The sequence below is a fragment of the Pimephales promelas genome, chromosome 24 (genome assembly GCF_988280905.1).
Source record: "Pimephales promelas chromosome 24, fPimPro1.hap1.1, whole genome shotgun sequence".
NCBI classification, from domain to species: Eukaryota; Metazoa; Chordata; class Actinopteri; order Cypriniformes; family Leuciscidae; genus Pimephales; species Pimephales promelas.
The window spans coordinates 24,018,520-24,032,632 of record NC_142792.1 but is presented as its reverse complement, the minus strand read 5'-3'; the positions used below and the strand labels follow the sequence as shown (position 1 = coordinate 24,032,632).

Below are 14,113 nucleotides of genomic sequence, written 5' to 3'. Positions count from 1 at the left end.
CCACCAAATTTCGTGCATGTAGGTTGAACGTGGACGAGGGGCTAATTTTTTCCAATTTTCTAGGTGGCGCTAGCGTGCCATTTTGCCCCGCCCATCTGCGAAACCCACAAAATACGAAATTTTTCACCAGTCCTGACTTGCGTGCAAAATTTGGTGAGTTTTTGAGCATGTTGCGGCCCCGAAAATGGCACTTACTTTGCAGAAAAAATAAAAAATAAAAAATAAAAAAAAATAAAAAAATAATCCTAACAGTTTCAATAGGGTCCTCGCACTGTTAGTGCTCGGGCCCTAAAAATAACCCTAACAGTTTCAATAGGGTCCTCGCACTGTTAGTGCTCGGGCCCTAATTATGATGTTTGATTATAAGTCCAAGAATTGTTCTGTGGTGAGTTTATATGAATTTATGTGTGAGATCTCAGATCTCAACAGTGAGGTCAATGTGGGTTCACAAGTGGGGGGAAAAGGTCTGTTCTACATCTTTGTCCAGGATCAAAGGGCCTTTGTGGTCAGGCCTCAGATTTGTCTTGGTAAGAATGAAACAGTGAAAGCATTCTTCCTGTTTTAGTGGGGGTTTACTTAACCAGAGCAGACAACTTGGAGTCGTCTTGGGACTTTGGAATGTGACTCCGGTCTCTTTGGAGTGCTGAATCACATGTGGATGAATCCCATGAGAGATTAATTTGATTAATTTGTGTTTGGTTCACCTCAAAGGATCTCAATCTTGACGGATGCGTGACTGGAGGTGCAGCTGTTGGTGTAGAGGGAGAAAAGCAGAGGTGAGAGGACGCAGCCCTGAGGGGAGCCGGTGCTGATAAACAGGGGCTCAGAGACTAGTGACCCCAGCCTAACGCACTGCTTCCTGTCAGACAGAAAGTCCGTGATCCACCTACAGGTGGGATATGGTACATTGAGCTTGATGAGTTTGTCCTGTAGCAGGGCAGGGATGATGTTATTAAAGGCGGAACTGAAGTCCACAAACAAAATCCTGGCATAAGATGCCGGAAAATCCAGGTGCTGGAGGGTGAAGTGTAGGGCCATGTTGATTGCGTCGTCTACAGACCTGTTGGCCCTGTAGGCAAACTGCAGGGGATCCAGGAGAGGGTCTGTGATTGATTTGAGGTGGGCCAGCACCAAACGTTCAAAGGACTTCATTACCACCGAGGTCAAGGCGACGGGTCTGTAGTCGTTATGTCCTATAGGCCTTGGCTTTTTGGGCACAGGGATGATGATGGAGGACTTAAGACAAGCTGGTACATGGCATGTCTCCAGGGAGGTGTTAAAGATGGTGGTGAACACAGGAGATAGCTGGTCCGCACAATGCTTAAGGGTGGCTGAAGAGATGGAGTCTAGTCCGGCTGATTTTCGTGGGTTCTGCTTCTTAAAGATTCTGTTTACTTCACTCTCTTGAATAGAGAGAGCCAACGCTGTGGTGTGGGGAGGGAGCACTGGTGGACAGGGGTGCAGAACAGGACTGTCCAATTGCCTGTCGAATCTACTGTAAAATTCATTCAGGTCGTTAGCCAAGCGAGAGTCATTAGTTGTGTGGGGGGCTCTGGGCTTGTAGTTGGTAATCCGCCTAAGCCCCCTCCAGACAGAAGCGGAGTCGCTAACAGAGAACTGGTGCTGCAGCCTCTCTGAATACAGTCGCTTAGCCTCCTTCACGGCCTTTCTGAACCTTTTTTTCGACTCCTTGAATCTATCTGTCCCCACTCCTAAATGCTTCCTCTTTCTCCAACCTCAGCCTTCTGAGTTTACCTGAAAACCAGGGCTTATCGTTGTTAAAATACACCCTGGTGCATGTTGGAATACAGCAGTCTTCACAGAAGCTGATATATGACGTAACAGCCTCCGTGTGCTCATCCAGGCTATTGGTAATGTACCGGAACATATCCCAGTCAGTAGAGTCCAAACACGCCCGCAGATCCTCTAAGGCCTCACCGGTCCACTGCTTTGATATCCTCACAGCAGGTTTACAGAGTTTTAGTTTCTGCCTGTAAGCAGGAATCAAGTGGACCATGGCATGGTCAGAGTGACCCAGTGCTGCACGTAGTGTAGCAGTGATCCAGAGTGTTACCTTTTCTGGTTGGGCAGTTGATGAATTGCCTATATTTGGGGAGATCATGGCTAAGATTACCTTTGTTAAAGTCGCCAAGAATGATAACTAAGGAATCCGGATATGTTCGCTCCACACGTAATATCTGATCGACGAGTAAGCGATGTGCTTCTTTAACATTAGCTGCCGGCGCTATATAAACACCGACCAAAATAAACGACGCGAACTCGCGAGGCGAGTAAAAGGGCTTGCAGTTTATAATAAATGATTCCAAGTCCGGGGAACAATGTTGTAGAATCGCTGTAATATCTACACACCAGCCACTGTTAATATAAAAACAAATACCTCAACCTTTCGTTTTGCCGGAAAGAGCCGCGTCTCGGTCCGCTCTCAGCAATCTAAAGCCGGTCAGTTGTAATGAAGAATCCGGGATTAGATCGCCCAGCCAAGTTTCCGAGAAACATAGGACAGATGCTGCAAGGAAATCTCTGCTTCTCACCATCAATAGCTGTAGTTCATCCATTTTGTTGCATAGTGAACGAACATTCGAGAGAAAAATGCTTGGTAGCACTGTACGATTGCCGCGTCTGCGAAGACGCACAAGAGCACCCGCTCGCTTTCCCCTTTTCCGCCCACATTCCTTTGCTCGCTCCGAACCGAACCCGGCTTTCACTAGAATGTCCATTATTTCTGCCGCTGGAAGCATAAAAGTGGGAAATAAATCCGCTGGAATTGTTTGTTTGATGTTTAAAAGCACTTCTCTTGTTAGAAAACGCCGAAAATCATGACAAGACACTGAGTTAACAAACAAAACAAAGCAAGACGCACCATCCGACCATGGCTGCCATACGCGCCGCCATCTTGTCGAGTCTGAAGACTGGATCACATGCATTCACACACACACAGGCGCACACACAGGCACAACCACTACAAGCCAATGATCAAATCAATATTGTGAAGTGCAATTTACCACTACAATACGTGGTGCAATGCGCGAGGACGGAACCAGGAACCTCTCTCGTGAGCAGTTATTCTAAAACTCTGGAAAAGAAGAAATAAAAGAATGAGTAAGTTATCACTAACAGAGTAGATAGAGACTGCAAAACTATCACTATCAAAACAGCCAATACCACATCAGTCGGAGAGTTCGTTAGACGGAGGCTACGAAAGAAACACGATAAAAAAAGAAGAAAAGATCTAAGGTAATTTAGGCACGGCACAGCACCAGGAGCAATCTGCCTGCAGACACAAAAATTATTAAAATTAATGCTCAATTCACACATGCACAAATAGTCATGTAACATTGTAAACAATATAATTTTCTTTTACCTCCACGTTGACAAATGAATTGACACAGTGGGAAAACAGCCCTTTGCGCCAATCTTCACAATCCTACAGGACAGTTGTTACACACAGCATATTCATTAAATACATTTATATTAAGTTAACAATAAAACACAGCCGCGAATTATATCAGGGTAACACAATCAGACTCATTTTAAAAGCTTTTCACACTGGATCTTCTTGCAACGCAATAAACATATACCTTCTTGACGGTACAGCTACCCAGCAGGTGCTTGCCCAAGACCTTCAGTAATACACAGCACGATTACCCGGAAGCGTCTGGCAATCAGTAAAACACCTATTGTCCAATAGCTCAGTATTAGATACAATGAATAGTAAGTTTACTACAACATATAAACATTCAACATACCTTCGTTGCACAGGAGAACCACATACCAAAGTAACAGACAGAAAAATGTATCCAAACACCAGCGAATTCCTAAACACAATAGTGCAGACTGTTTTATAGGAAGTGGCTTAGACGCAAATGAGTTGTTTAGCCACTCACCGCTAGCTGTGTGACGTCCGGGGGCTACCGTAGCTGCAGAGGGACAAACTTCAACCAGACAGTGACTACTCTGCCGGTTACAATTAGTTTACGATTCGAATTTGTTCTTTTTAAAGTGGACATTTCAAGCTTTAGTCTATAAAGGATATTGTTTCAGTTTTCGCGCTCCAGTTCACGAAGTTCAGTTCATAAAGCGTGCTTGATTGTTTTATGTTATTTTACAAAAGAACAACGTTTTCTTGTTATTGTGACATTACGCAAATAAAAGTAGTTGCGAATAATATATTATTATTTTCCGTATAACCAGAAATGCTAGAGTATTTTAAGTTGATTCCACTGTTGATGGGAAAATGAAAGTGTTCAAGGCGCGCCCACGTCTGTCTGCCATCCAGCGCGTGCTCCAAACTCCGCACACACTCTTGGATATTGGTCAAAATTGAGTGTTTATTTGTGATAATCTTTGCCCTATTATTGTCCAACCTGTAGTATGAATGATATGTGACGAATTGCTTTGTTCCTTTTTTGGATAAAAGCGTCTTCTAGGCTTCATATGTAGCCTAATAAATGTTATAATAGGCTAATAATGATAATTACTAATATTATTTGCGGACACGGACCTAAAACACACTCCGTCTTCTAAGTCAGGTGACTGTAAATGCGCAAAATCCGTTTCCATTGGAGTTTTGCGAAAAAATCCTTTTTCGAATTGCCTGAAAAACCTCCTCATGCGAGCGTAAAAACTTTTTTGCGATAAATGGGAGTTTTTGCGAAATTGACCTGTTTCCATTGAGCGTATTTTCATTCCGCAATTTCAATTTGCGCAAATTGAAGGGTAATGGAAACGTGGCTATAGGTACACTTTAACTACTTAACTAACTATTTAGCCAACAGCCATATCACCCTGTACCCGAGACTGGTTGCCCATTGAAGCTATACTCCCAGCCTCACTGCTTTCCTGATGACCAGCTCTTGTTGTTCCTTGTCTAAACTGTCCAAATAATACACAGTGTTGTATTTCTGTGCTCGCATTTTACAGGACAAGTAGCAGATGGTGGCATTTGGAGGTTTCTTCCTCAACGCACTAAACATCCCCATCAGCTCTTCAGCATCCATGTTATGTGATCTTGCTGAGGTTGTCTCTTGTTTTAGTTTCTCTGTCACTGTCCATGTATTAACAAAGTATTGTTGACACTGCCTTTCAAGTACTGAAATTACCGCTCTCAGATAGCTTTCCATCATTTGAGTGAACATGACTGTGTCTTTTGGTGGTTGTTGCAATTTCTCAAGGATTTGGTCTGAAGCGTTCAGATGATTTCTGTTGAGTCAGGAATTCAACAGAGTGTAGTTGATCTTTAAGGTTCTGCACGGTCTCTTTTTATAGTTTTAAGACATTTAATGTAATCAGTTTGGTCATCTGTACCAGTGTAGAATTTGGTCATCCAGGGTCCAGTCAGTAATTTCCCAAGCAAACCCAGAACTTGCATTTTAACCTGTCCTGCTGTAAATTCTTCCAGAATGCTAGCACACAGGACTCCACATGATGTTCCTCCACAGAGATATGCCTTGAAAATAAAATAAAATGTATAATTGACTGTAGTTTTTAAATTATTTACTGTTGAATAGACCCCTTTTGCGCCGACGTCACAGTTACATCACGGCGCTAGCTGGAGGCAAAACAAAGTGAAAACTGGAGGCGGCCAATGCAAACCAGAACAGATTCGGCTACATAAATACTCCGGTCTTCGAGATCTCCACTCGTAACTGCTTCTCCCCTCTTCGCGAGCCGGAACGCGATGACGCCGTGATCATCGGCACATCCATGGTCCGCCATGTCCGCGCTATCTCGGGTAAAGGTAAAGTGCGCACTCACTGCTTTCCTGGTGCTCGTGTTCTTGATGTCGCTGCACAGGTTCCCGAGATCCTGAACGGGGACTAACGCGTCAGAGCTGCTGTGCTGCACGCGGGAGCGAACGACATTAGGCTGCGGCAGACAGAGGTTCTGAAGAAGGACTACAGGAGCCTGATCGAGACAGTACGCAGCACAGCGCCTAAAGCAGCGATCATCGTGTCTGGACCGCTTCCCACGTACAGACAAGGACAGGAAAGGTTCAGTAGACTATTTGCATTAAATGAATGGTTAATGTCATTGTGTAATGAACAGAAACTGCTCTTTGTAAATAATTGGCATCTGTTTTGGGAGAGACCCAGACTGTACCGTGCAGATGGATTTCATCCCAGCCGAATCGGAGCGGCTGTGCTGTCGGACAACATCTCCAAGACGTTACGCACCAGATGGCTAGTAAGTCAAAGTCCAAATCACAGCCTTTGCTGTCCAAACTTAACTAATATGCATAGTGTGGAACATTATATAGAAACTGTGTCTATTCCTTGTTTAGTGAACCCAAACAATAAATCTAGTGCAGGATCTAGCAAAAATCTTATTGTAATTAAACCAGAAAATCTAAATATTAGTGAACAAAAACTATTTCTAAAGCTAGGTCTTCTAAACATTAGATCGCTCACACCTAAGGCGGTTATTGTAAATGAAATGGTCACAGGTAATAATTTCGATGTTCTGTGCCTTACTGAAACCTGGCTTAAACCAAGCGAGTATTTCGGTCTAAACGAATCTACTCCGCCAGGATACTGTTATAAACATGAGCCTCGTCTGATCGGTCGTGGTGGCGGTGTTGCAACAATCTATAAAGATATTTTTAATTTTACTCAGAAAACAGGTCACAGGTTTAATTCATTTGAAGTACTTGTGCTAAATGTTACGCTCTTAGATGTAAGAAGGAAATCCATATTATCTCTAGCCCTGGCTACTGTATATAGACCTCCAGGGCCATATGCTGAATTCCTAAAAGAGTTCGCAGACTTTCTTTCGGATCTATTGGTGAATGTCGATAAAGCAATAATTGTTGGAGATTTTAACATACACGTAGATAAATCTATAAATGGATAGATTTCTACTGTTTCGCGGACGACACTCAACTATATATTTCATCACGACCAGATGAAAACACTAACTCATCTAAATTGACAGAGTGTCTCAAAGATATAAAATGCTGGATGACGCGTAATTTCCTGCTATTAAATTCAGATAAAACGGAGGTATTACTTATTGGTCCAAAAAAACTACTCACAAAACAACTTTAATATAGACGGATGTTCTGTTACTTTATCCACTACAGTAAAAGACCTGGGTGTTATACTAGACCGCAACTTGTCTTTCGAAAATCATATTTCATATGTTACAAGAACAGCCTTTTTCCACCTTAGAAACATTGCTAAGCTACGTAACATGCTATCTGTTTCTGATGCTGAAAAATTAGTTCATGCATTCATGACCTCGAGACTAGATTACTGTAATGCTTTATTAGCCGGTTGTCCTGCATCCTCAATAAACAAGCTACAGTTAGTACAAAATTCAGCTGCTAGAGTTCTTTCTAGGTCAAGAAAATATGATCATATAACACCGATTTTATCATCTCTACACTGGTTACCCATTAAGTTCCGTATCAACTACAAAGTACTACTACTAACCTATAAAGCCCTAAATGGTTTAGCTCCTATGTACTTAACGGACCTTCTTTCACCCTACAATCCACAGCGTTCCTTAAGATCACTAAATTCAAGGCTTCTGGTCATTCCTAGGATATCTAAGTCCAGTAAAGGAGGGAGGGCGTTCTCGCATTTAGCTCCAAAACTCTGGAATAGCCTTCCCGATACGGTCCGAGGCTCTGACTCGCTGACAGTTTAAAACTAGATTAAAGACGCATCTCTTTAGTCAAGCATTCACATAATTCTTACCTTTTAGTCCTCTGTTATGCCATACGGAACCGTTTGCCACTGAAACGCATTTCCGCGACAGTGGAACTTGACAGCCTTAGTCAAAAGGGTCGGCACGTATGGTTGGGTTGCAGAGAGTTTTTGAGATAGTGGTTTTGTAACACCGACTCCCGTATAATAGAAATCATTATGAACATCAGCTATGCTAATTATTTCCCATCTGCTTTTCTGCTGTTATCTCGGGACGCTTGTCCCGAGAAAAATGGCGTTCGTCAGGTCCAGTTTTGTGTCCAGCCTCTCACAGGGATTTCAGATGCCCCAACGCCTGTGATGAGAAGACCAGCGCCTGTGAAGAGACGACTCAACGCCGGCGATATGTTACGGCGCCGTTTTATATATAAACAATATGAATGTAAGCCAGCGGAGAACTGGCCCCTGACTGAGCCTGGGTTCTCCCAAGGTTTTTTCTCCATCCAATCTGATGGAGTTTTGGTTCCTTGCCACTGTCGCCTTGCTTTTGGCTTGCTTAGTCGGGGTTATTTAGTATTTAATATTTAACAGTATTATTGATCTGTGTTGTGCTACTTTCATGTTATCACTGTGAAGCTGCTTTGATACAATCTGTATTGTGAAAAGAGCTATATAAATAAATGTGACTTGACTTGGCTTGGCTTTTGAAAATAACAATCGCGGTCCTGGACAGTGAGTGACCTTACACATTAAGATAAAATCTGATTTTCTCTGAGCAAACCTGGTGCAAACTCGCAACCGAACCGCTAGATGTCGCTAAAAATCCCACACTGCACCTTTAATCAGATAAAAGTGTTTAATTTATACAAGCAAACAAGCAAAATGCACTCAATTTACGTGAATACGGCTATTTCCTGTTGAATGCATAATTTTATAATCTGGGATTTTTTTTCTGACCCTAAGAAATATTCTAACAAAAATTTTCAGTGCATTGTGTCATTAGTTGTGTCACTGGATATACAAAAAATGTTGATTTGCATAAGAAAAAGCTGTATAACTAATTTTTAATAAATAATACATTTTGGCTAATAATGTTTTTAAAATGTTTTACCAACAACCTTTATAAAAACATTACTGCAAGAACGTTTTTTTTTATAACTTTGAGAGAACTTTTTAGAGAACGTTGGCCTTAATTTAAGTCCAGCCTTTATTTGTCTTTGTTGACCCCGCCCCCGGCCACTATCAAAGGCCCGGTGTTTAATTGACTAACATTACAGGGTTTTATTTGAGGAATTAGGGTATTTAAAGAATATTCCAAAAATATACTAATTATTTCAAGATCAAATCAATACTAAATTAATTTTATTTGACAAGCAGTTGTCTAAATTATTAATTGGTTAAATTTAGGAATTTGAGAAGATAAAAAAGACTTTAATAAGGTTAGGAAATGCCTTATAAAGGCAAATAATTGTGATTCTGGTAGAATCACAGCCAGCGACTAAAATAAGTATGCAAGTATTTTATAGAGAAGTGTTATAAATATAAAATAACATTCTATTGCTTCCTAAACATTTAAACATTTTGCAGTTTCGTCAAACATTATCAAAAAGGGCTATATTACTAATCTTATTCTAGTAGAATATCTACCTGGTTTCAGCACAATGTCTTTAATAAATTCATGGCCAAAATATTGAAGAGTTATCAGTGTTCACAGACTTCTAAAAATTCTGCAGGTTTTTTACCCCTGGCTATTCTCACAATTCACAACTTATTGATTAAAATATATTTTTTTTTTTAGTAGAGTGAAAGATTAGTAGTGAAATTGTGGCTGGAAGAACTTGCATTTATTTTTCCAAAATGTGCAATGTAATGTAATTGTTAAATGACACATTTTTGATCAAATTGAAAAGTAAATCTAAAAATAATAATATTTTTTTTACAAGTGTTCTGCCAAAAAGTTTTGGGATGATCTTAGGAACTGAATGTAAATGTCAATGCCAAAGACATCACTACCCATGAATGGGCCAATAGTTAGGCTCAAGTGAGTCTCAATTTGGCCTCGTTTACACTGCATGGTTCAAGTGACCCAAATCCGATTTTTTCCTCTCATGTGGCACAGATTGGATATGACCAGTGAACGTGTAAGCAGGAAAAAAACGCATGGATTCCGATTTTCTCAGATCGGATTCAGGCCTCATTCATATGTGGTAATAAATCGGATATGAATCAGATACGTGCATTTGCGTGTGCCATGTAAGCAGACAAATCGGATATTCCCCAGTAAATGCGAGTCATGCGTCATTAAAAACTGCTCGATTATAGGCACGAGCTACGCGATGGAAGAAAGGATACACACAGTGGAGCAATGCGGAGGTTTCATGTCTTTTGAGTGTTTGGGGCGAAGAGTGCAGGCAAAAATGCAGGGTTGTTACAGAAATAAATCCGTTTTTGAAGACATTTCACGAGATATGAGGCATCGTTTTAAGTGCTCATGGCCAGAGCCTCTCCTCTTTTTTTCTCCGCCAGACGAGACCAATTTTTTGATGACTTATTGAAATATTGTGGAAAGAAAACACTGGATAATTTTATTCGCATCGGCATCCATTGAATTTCGTGCTGTTTTGCTTAATTTCCCGGTTCAGAACCATCAGAACGTCTGCATTTGGTAGTTTCAGCAGTGTATAGTGTGAATGCACAAATCAGATATGGGTCACTTTTAAAAGATGATGTAAGCAGGTCGTCAATAAAATCGGATATAGTCAGAAAATCGGATTTGGGCATCAAGACCTGCAGTGTAAATGCAGCCTTTGATCCTGTAGAGCAGGTGGCACTTCAGGGACAAGGACTTCTCCGATAGCATCTGGAACTGCAGGAGATGCCTCCCAGTCTATTCCAAATGTATTTGAATCCTCCAAGAAAAAAAAACATTTATAATAGAAATTAAGCTTAACAACACCATTAAGATTTAGTCACTATGACGGTATTTTAAAATAAGAGAGATCTATGCTTACTGTGTTCTGAATTTGATGGGGACCCATAACTTGGCTAGCTAACCACAGCTGATTCAGTGACCTGTTCCTTTCAGTGGAAAGGGAATGGTTGTCCCATGTCCTCATAAATAGCTGAAGATGATGGCTCAGCCTTGGTAGCATCATGTAGTGAAGGCAGATCAAATGAAGGTCCTGGTCAGGATCCAACTGTAAAAGTTCCTCAAGATATCGGAAGTCGGCATAATAGTTAGAAGGGACGCAGCACCACACATCATGCCACAGCTGTTCGATTATCTGATTATGGACACTTTTTCCAGTGATGAAGCTGTTAGCTGCAAATTTTTGCAGACTGTCTCCTTTTTGGAAACCAGCCCTCAGGATCTTGAACATGTCAGGGCTAACTGTAGCCAGCTCTGCAATTGGTGCTTGGTTCACAACTGTGTTTCGGTCCACTCCCACACTGTTGTAGGCATCGGTCTTTGTTGAGCCACTTTTGACAAGTAGGAGGACCTTATGGTATCGCAAAACAGACTCCTCAGGAGGTCATACTGGAATAAATGCATGAAAGAACAGAAAAGCAAATGAGGAGGAATCATTCCATAGACAAAGCAAGCATGCTGCCACTACTCACACAAATATATGCAAATAAGGTAATTTTAAGGCCATAGCACTGGCTTAATCAATGTAACCAAAACTATTCAATCACGTAGCTTGTGCGTTAACGGGCGATTATTTTATTTTAGTTTACATTAATTACAATAGCTTTATGTGAAGATTGTTTTAAGTTCACTTGAAATGTACAGTATATGGATGATAGAGAAGACAACAGTTCGAAACATGTGAAATTATTTTATTTTGTTACAAACTATATAAACTAAACAAGAACATTTTATTTTTTTCTTAGAACACAAACAAAATAGTTGAGGGAGTTGGCTATTCTGCTGAGGTCTCCCTCTCGTTAATAGAGCGGATTTGCAGGACCCGTCTGTTTAAGTGCTTCAGCACAAGTTTCATTGGCAATCTTTTTATTATGTCGTCTGGGTTGCCAGAGAAGACGGTTGACGGCACAATGAATACTTCTGACTCACTGCTGAGGAAGTGGCAGGTGTCGTTGACCTCAGAGACACCAATGATGTCTGCTTCTGTTTCCTCAACCTGGCCCTCAGTGATCTGTGGAAACAAACCAGTACGGGAAGTGTATCAGTACTGGAACACCTCACTGTAAGTCTTTCTTTTTAAACAATTTTGCTTTTCTGTATGTTAAATACTTGTTTATTGACCTGACACACTTGCAACTCTAGCCTGTAATCAGATTACAGTTGTGATTGTTTTCATGAGATATTTATTAATTGAAATGTAGGTTTACATCTCCAAAATACATGTTTACACTATTTCAGTGTGTTCTATGGCAGCAGTGGTGTTGTGCATTATGTACCTGCACAGACGTGTAGGCTGAAAACTGGAATTTCCCCTGGACGTTCTTGAGGATGCATGGATGAAGATGGGTAAGCACCACCTCATCCCCTACATAGAGGTCTGTGAGCGTCTCATCCCTCCACTGGGACACATCGAAGGACTTTCCTCCACACTGGAGCTGCATGTCCAGAATGGGGAAGTTTGTCCGACTCATCCTCACGTTACGTGGTTTTGTATAACACAGTTTTGTTTCTTAGTTATGTTCCAGGACGGTCAGATGGGAATCTAGATAGTAAATCTGAGGGTGAAAATGCATATATGGCGTCAACAGTCTTACTCAACTGTTATGTCCTGTTAATTTGTATGTTGACATTTTCACAAATTTGAATCTCCCATTAGATGCACAAACTATTTCAAAATTAATTTAATACAATGTTGTAATTGATTTAGTTTGTTTTTGAGACCATTCAGCTCACAAATACGAAATTATCAATATAATTGAATTAGGCAGGTATTGCAGAACACGGTCATTATCACTTTATCACTGTTTAGAAAAAATTATTTCCTGTTTCAGGCAACTTGTAACTGGATGATAAAGGAGGTGGATTCATTACATTATATTAGATAATGCAAAATTTATTTGACAGAAAGAAAATATACTCACATCTATGATCTTCCCCTGGAAGCTGAGGTATCCACCCTGAGCGAAAAGTCCTGTTCTTCATCAGTGGTGAAGCCGGACACATGTTTGGCCTGATTCCCTACCTCCTCTGTGATGACCAGTGGAACCGTTTTGAATATTAGAATTCCAGGGCCAACAAACAAATGCATCTGTCCGTATGTATTAGATATAGTGTTTTTTTTTTTTTTTTTTTTTTTTTTTTTGGCGTACATAGCTCACCTCCTCCTCAAACTTGTGTTTTAAATCTTCCAATTTCAATTTTCCGTCCCTTGGTGTAGCTCTGGGCTTGCTGGTTCATTTTGGTTGGAATGCACTTGCAACGCAGAAATGGAGTTGGAGTCGCCATGCTGAAGGCAGAGGAAGGTACATGTAAAAACTCTGGCAAATATTATTTACTTTTGTTTTATTCATACAATTAAAGTAAAAAAAAATATTAAGGAATTTATAATAAGGAAAATTAATAATTAATTAATTAATAATAAGGAAATTGTGTTGAGTTTTGAAGGAATGGTTCACCCAAAAATAAAACAATATTTTCTTCCCGCTCTGAGGGTTCAGACTGAACTTCAAACTTCATTTGAAAAAGTAATTTGTCCACTTTTGAGTCGAAACCCTTCCTCTCAAACCAAAACCTGTCAGAATATAACTTAAAAAATCATGAATTTAATTTGAAATAAATTGAAAAATTACTTATTATTATTACCCCTTCTATAAAGTAAAAGTGGTTAATTTTTATTTATTAAAGGGTAACTAAATCCTAAAACAAGTAAAACACTGGGTTTATTAGTGCTGTTCATTGATTTCAGTAAATTTGTTAACATTTTGTTTTAAAGATATTTTATAATACCTCGAATATCAAAATCGACTGCTGGCGGTAGATGCATTTCCTATTTAGCACCAAAACTGTCTTCCTATCATTGTCCAGGAAGCAGACACCCTCTGTCAGTTCAAAGCTCGATTAAAGACACATCTCTTTGCCCTAGCAAACACATAATACATTATAAACTCAATGTTAGGCTGCATAGGTTAGGTCAGACAGAACTGGGAACAACTCCCTTAAATCCTGATGTACTCGTTACATAATAAGAGGAAGGGCATCTACGCTAATTTGAGTTTCTTTGTTTGTCCCAATAAAGCGTTGTTAATTTCGTTTTGCGTCCCTATCCTGAAGTGATAAAATAAAAAAATATTCTGTATCAAATTTATAGACAAGTAGTTTGTTCAGGCATGGTTTTGTAGGAATTAAAAACCTGCGCACATATATTCAAACGCACATAACTATAGAATCAATTCTAAATGCGCATGTGAACACCATTAGCGTTTATCACAGGTTCGCATTTAAAGTTTGTTTAAAGAAA

The 14,113-nt window shown here is 40.3% G+C and overlaps 1 long non-coding RNA gene across 1 annotated transcript; it reads right to left on the bottom strand.

Annotated features, from left to right (window-relative positions):
- Nucleotides 1-11,046: 11,046 nt before the first annotated feature.
- Nucleotides 11,047-14,113, bottom strand: LOC148968039 (uncharacterized). The gene is made up of 5 exons (XR_016149919.1): nt 12,975-14,113; nt 12,738-12,843; nt 12,093-12,371; nt 11,746-11,827; nt 11,047-11,205 (listed from the first exon to the last, which is right to left on the bottom strand). It is a non-coding gene; the product is annotated as an uncharacterized LOC148968039 (long non-coding RNA).